The sequence below is a fragment of the Bison bison genome, unplaced genomic scaffold (genome assembly GCF_000754665.1).
Source record: "Bison bison bison isolate TAMUID 2011002044 unplaced genomic scaffold, Bison_UMD1.0 scf7180017864283, whole genome shotgun sequence".
NCBI lineage: Eukaryota > Metazoa > Chordata > Mammalia > Artiodactyla > Bovidae > Bison > Bison bison.
Genome location: NW_011494855.1, coordinates 1,712,004 through 1,718,683, shown reverse-complemented (window position 1 = coordinate 1,718,683; position 6,680 = coordinate 1,712,004).

The window sequence follows — 6,680 nt, the reverse complement described above, 5'->3', positions numbered from 1 at the left end:
TGAGGTTAACATAAAATCTATTATAGTTAAAACATGCTATGCTAACATGTTAACATTATAACAGCTTAACTTTGATAACATACAGAAACTATATTTATCCCTTCACTCACATTTTAGGTTATTGATATTACAAAATACATCTTTTTAATATTGTGTATCCAATAACAAATCATTGTAGTTAATAATAAATAGTCAAAATAATATGCATAAAATTTATCTGGATGCATTTTGAGTCTCTGTCTATGCTTGCCCTTGTGTGATTATGTGAAAGAACATATATCTGCATAATAGCTCCTTTCTCTTGCTTCTGTTCTGTTCATCCTTTTCACCTTCCCAGCAAATGATAGGCATTTTTAGCTTCTGTAATTACAAAGCTCACTCCTGTTAGCAGATAAATGTGCAACTTTAGGAAATATTTTCTTCAAAACACAATACAAAGGTATTAAAAAGACATCAGGTGAATTTCAAGAGAATGAGTCATTCCTTGTGAATTCATGGAATCTCTATTGTCTTTGTACATAAGTATCACTACCATGAACTGAGTGCTTACTGTGATACAGTAATACCCTAAATGCTTTACATACTTCATCTATGAAGAAACCAAAATTTCTACTGAGCTTCAAAAAATTTATTTATGTCAAGCAATTAATAAAATAAGAAAGAATTTAAGCTTAAATATTTCTTATTCCAAAGTTGGTGATCTTAATCATTATACTCTCTTACTATACAATTTGGACTAGTGGATTGATTATCAGACAGAAAATACAAGTTTACTCTTGGTTCTAAGAAATAAAAAGAAGGAAAAGTTGCTAACTGACCTATTAATTTTCTTTTAAGATGAAATGCTGCTCCTGTAATCCTTGGTGGTTACTGCTTCTGTTAAGAAATCTCTGGGAAGAAGAGAAAAGAAAGCTTTTCTTCTGCTATCAGTATATCACTTCTCAAAGAAAGGGCTCCTAATATGTCACCTCCTGACTCCAATCCCACTTTTTTCCATCACCATCTTTTTTAGCATAAACTTCTATTTCTTCCTATTAACCTTGTCTTTGGTATAGCACTTTCTTATTTAAGCAAATTTTGTCCTGGTGTTTGTATATTAGTTTTAGTGGTGATTTATTCTTAAGTACTTCAGTATTGTTATAATGTGTAAACAATTTTAACCTGTAACAATGCTTTAGAGTAGCCTTATTTGTATAAGGAATTTTATAAGTATTTATTTGTTTGAGAAATTTGTTATGCCTAACATTTGTTTTGGGTTAGAAGAATCTAGCACTCTTGTGTATATAAGGTATAAAAATCTGCAAGTCTAATTTTCTATGGAAAATTATCACTCACAGGCCAAATCTGACCAACTTCTTATGTTGTAAATAAGTTTTTATTGCAACACAACTATACTCATTTATTTTTCATTTTATCTATGGTTGCCTTTGTTTTACAACATGTAATTGAGCAGTTGCAACAGATACCATATGGTCCACAAAATATTAAATATTTATTATCTTGGCTTTAATGAAAAAGTTTGCCAAGTGTGTGTTCTTGTTCACCCTACTGCTGTGATTTGGTAACCAGGACTCTGGTTCCCAACCAGAACCATCTTATGGTTCAGCCATCTTTAACATGCGTTTTCCAAGATAGCAAAAGAAGAGGAAAAATCATGGAATTTAGTGCATGGTATATACCCGGAAGGGCTGCCAATCACTTTTCCCCAGATTCCACTGATCAAAATTTAGTCTTTTGCTTCAATTAACTGAGTAAGGAGGCTGGAAAATATAGGCTAGTTGTGTCGTGAAGAAACAGAAAATGGGTTTGGTGAAAAGCGAGCCAGTCTCTGCCAAAGAGACCTTGCAGATAAAGTTTGGAGGCTTCAGATCTAATAATATGTGGTGAGGTAAGAGAAAAAAAAATCAAAGATATGTTCTAAAATTTTAATATGGGAAACTTCAGATGGTTATGAACCTAGGGGAGGCTGGACATATAGAAAGAAAAGCAACACTGGAAAGGGAGGGAAACAAATAAAAAATAATAATAAATTCCATTACAATGTATGATTTTCAAAAGATTTTAGGCCTTCAAAGCAGAAGTATTTAGCATGCATTTGGAAATATAGGAGCTATATTAAATTTAAGATATAACCCAGAGACACAGAATTTTGATTCTTCAAAATATAAATAGTAAGCAGCAGTAAAAGTCATGAGATTGACTTGGGACTACACATAAATAGGAAAACAGAGCTATAGACAGAAAAAGCATTGTGTGTAATATAATATGTATCTGCATTTTTACAAAGAAATAGAAACAAAAAGATGATTAAAATTGTCTTTGCCTTAAAAAAGCTCTCAGTTGAGTGGAAATCAAGTTATTGATTACTTGTTGTGTGATAAATATTATGATCCACACAGTCAAAGGCTTTGCCATAGTCAATAAAGCAGAAATAGATGTTTTTCTGGAACTCTCTTGCTTTTTCGATGATCCGGCAGATGTTGGCAATTTGGTGTCTGGTTCCTCTGCCTTTCTAAAACCACCTTGAAAAACTGGAAGTTCAAGGTTCACATATTGCTGAAGCTTGGCTTGGAGAATTTTGAGCATTACTTTACTAGCATGTGAGATGAGTGCAATTGTGTGGTAGTTTGAGCATTCTTTGGCATTGCCTTTCTTTGGGCTTGGAATGAAAACGGACCTTTTCCAGTACTGTGGCCACTGCTGAGTTTTCCAAATTTGCTGGCATATTGAGTGAAGCACTTTCACAGCATCATCTTTCAGGATTTGAATTCGCTCAACTGGAATTCTATCACCTCCACCAGCTTTGTTCATAGTGATGCTTTCTAAGGCCCACTTGACTTCACATTCCAGGATGTCTGGCTCTAGGTCAGTGATCACACCATTGTGATTATCTGGGTTGTGAAGATCATTTTTGTACAGTTCTTCTGGGCATTCTTTCTACCTCTTCTTAATATCTTCTGCTTCTGTTAGGTCCATACCATTTCTGTCCTTTATCAAGCCCATCTTTGCATGAAATGTTTCCTTGGTATCTGCAATTTTCTTGAAGAGATCTCTAGTCTTTCCCATTCTGTTGTTTTCCTCTATTTCTTTGCAATGATTGGTGAGGAAGGCTTTCTTATCTCTTCTTGCTATTCTTTGGAACTCTACATTTAGATGCTTATATCTTTCCTTTTCTCCTTTGCTTTTGGCTTCTCTTCTTTTCACAGCTATTTGTAAAGCCTCCTCAGACAGCCATTTTGCTTTTTTGCATTTCTTTTCCATGGGGATGGTCTTGATCTCTGTCTCCTGTACAATGTCACGAACCTCAGTCCATAGTTCATCAGGCACTCTATCAGATCTAGTCCCTTAAATCTATTTCTCACTTCCACTGTATAACCGTTAGAGATTTGATTTAGGTCATACCTGAATGGTCTAGTGGTTTTCCCTACTTTCTTCAATTTAAGTCTGAATTTGGCAATAAGGAGTTCATGATCTGAGCCACAGTCAGCTCCTGGTCTTGTTTTTGTTGATTGTATGGAGCTTCTCCATCTTTGGCTGCAAAGAATATAATCAATCTGATTTTGGTGTTAACCATCTGGTGATGTCCAAATGTACAGTCTTCTCTTGTGTTGTTGGAAGAGGGTGTTTGCTATGACCAGTGCATTTTCTTGGCAAAACTCTATTAGTCTTTGCCCTGCTTCATTCCGTATTCCAAGGCCAAGTTTCCCTGTTGCTCCAGGTGTTTCTTGACTTCCTACTTTTGCCTTCCAGTCCCCTATAATGAAAAGGACATCTTTTTTGGTATTATCTTGTAGGTCTTCATAGAACCATTCACTTCAGCTTCTTCAGCATTACTGGTTGGGGCATAGACTTGGATTACTGTGATATTGAGTGGTTTGCCTTGGAAACGAACAGAGATCATTCTGTCGTTTTTGAAATTGCATCCAAGTACTGCATTTCGGACTCTTTTGTTGACCATTATGGCCACTCCATTTTTTCTGAGGGATTCCTGCCTGCAGTACTAGATATAATGGTCATCTGAGTTAAATTCACCCATTCCAGTCCATTTTAATTGTCTGATTCCTAGAATGTTGATGTTCACTCTTGCCATCTCTTGTTTGACTACTTCCAATTTGCCTTGATTCATGGGCCTGACATTCCAGGTTCCTATGCAATATTGCTCTTTACAGCATTGGACCTTGCCTTCTATCACCAGTCGCATCCACAACTGGGTATTGTTTTTGCTTTGGCTCCATCCCTTCATTCTTTCTGGAGTTATTTCTCAACTCATCTCCAGTAGCATATTGGGCACCTACTGACCTGGGAAGTTCCTGTTTCAGTATCCTATCATTTTGCCTTCTCATACTGTTCATGGGGTTCTCAAGGCAAGAATACTATAGTGGTTTGCCATTCCCTTCTCCAGTGGACCATATTCTGTCAGACCTCTCCACTATGACCCTCCTGTCTTGGGTGGCCCCATGGGCATGGCTTAGTTTCATTGAGTTAGACAAGGCTGTGGTCCTAGTGTGATTAGATTGACTAGTTTTCTGTGAGTATGGTTTCAGTTTTCTGCTTTTATTTTTGCTTTATTGACTATGCCAAAGCCTTTGACTGTATGGATCACAATAAACTGTGGGAAATTCTGAAAGAGATGGGAATACCAGACCACCTGACCTGCCTCTTGAGAAATCTGTATGCAGGTCAGGAAGCAACAGTTAGAACTGGACATGGAACAACAGACTGGTTCCAAATAGGAAAAAGAGTACGTCAAGGCTGTTTATTGTCACTCTGCTTATTTAACTTATATGCAGAGTACATGATGAGAAATGCTGGGCTGGAAGAAGCACAAGCTGGAATCAAGATTGCCAGGAGAAATATCAGTCACCTCGGATATGCTGATGACACCACCCTTATGGCAGAAAGTGAAGAAGAACTAAAAAGCCTCTTGATGAAGGTGAAAGAGGAGAGTGAAAAAGTTGGCTTATAACTGAACATTCAGAAAATGAAGATCATGGCATCTGGTCCCATCACTTCATGGAAAATAGATGGGGAAACAGTGGAAACAGTATCAGACTTTATTTTTTGGGGCTCCAAAATCACTGCAGATGGTGACTGCAGCCATGAAATTAAGACGCTTCCTCCTTGGAAGGAAGGTTATGACCAACCTAGATAGCATATTCAAAAGCAGAAACATTACTTTGCCAACAAAGGTCTGTCTAGTCAAGGTGTGGTTTTTCCGGTGGTCATATATGGATGTGAGAGTTGGACCGTGAAGAAAGCTGAGTGCCGAAGAATTGATGCTTTTGATCTGTGGAGTTGGAGAAGACTCTTGAGAGTCCCTTGGACTGCAAGGAGATCCAACCAGTCCATTCTGAAGGAGATGAGGCCTGGGATTTCTTTGGAAGGAATGATGCTAAAGCTGAAACTCCAGTACTTTGGCCACCTCATGCGAACAGTTGACTCATTGGAAAAGACTCTGATGCTGGGAGGGATTGGGGACAGGAGGAGAAGGGGATGACAGAGGATGAGATGGCTGGATGGCATCACTGACTTGATGGACATGAGTCTGAGTGAACTCCTGGGGTTGGTGATGCACAGGGAGGCCTGGCGTGCTGCGATTCATGGGGTTGCAAAGAGTCAGACACAACTGACTGAACTGAACTGAACTGAAATGTTATGAATGATCTGTAGTATAGAATGGGAGCATATAGGAAGGGTAACAAATATTCAGTAAATATTGAATGAATTATATTCAAATATATGATACAAAATTCTACCATTCCTTGATAAAGTGTCTCATAGCTCTTACTTGCATAGTTGACAAATCCTCCTACAACTACACAGAAAAGATTCCTGCCTCCACTACTATACACTTACCTTTATTAAGTGCATACTCTGTGGAATGCACTAAGTTGCTTTTTATGTTTTTTTTTCATTCAAGTATTATAACAATGCTATGTGACATGGACTATTATTTTTAATTAAGTCCCCAGAAGATATGTATTGTTCTAAATACAGAAGAGAAAAATTGGGTAACAGAGAGATTATCTAATTTGTTATGGAACTCTACATCTGTCATAGTTTTACCACATCACAGTATCCCCCTTTGTTCTTTCTGAAGGATAATTAAAAATACCAATATGACTTGCTCATTAGCTTTCTGCAAATTAACAAGAAAACAGAGAGCTGGTGCCATGGATTTAAACAGACAGTTATGATTTTACAGAAAATTAGGGAAATGCTACTAGGATTTATTAGCAGTCCAGCAAAGAAGCACAATGAATAACTGCTGTTGCAAAATATTTAATTTTTGGAACTTTAGCATAGATTAAGAAAATTAGAGAATTTTAAAAAAGAAACACAAAACCCTGCATATATAACTGATGAGCAGTAAAGAGAAATTTTAAATGGTATTAGCTCTACTGTATAAAGTGAACAATGTCATAATAATAGTGAGACATTTATTTTTCTAGATTGAAAATATTATTGAAAATCATCTAAAATTTTACAAAGACTTTTCATGTATTTTTATATTGTGCTTTACATTTTAAATTCTAACCATATATTCAGTTTAGTTCAGTTCAGTTGCTCAGTCGTGTCCGACTCTTTGCAACCTCATGAATCGCAGCACACCAGGCTTCCCTGTCCATCACCAACTCCCAGAGTTCACTCAAACTCATGTCCATTGAGTCGGTGATGCC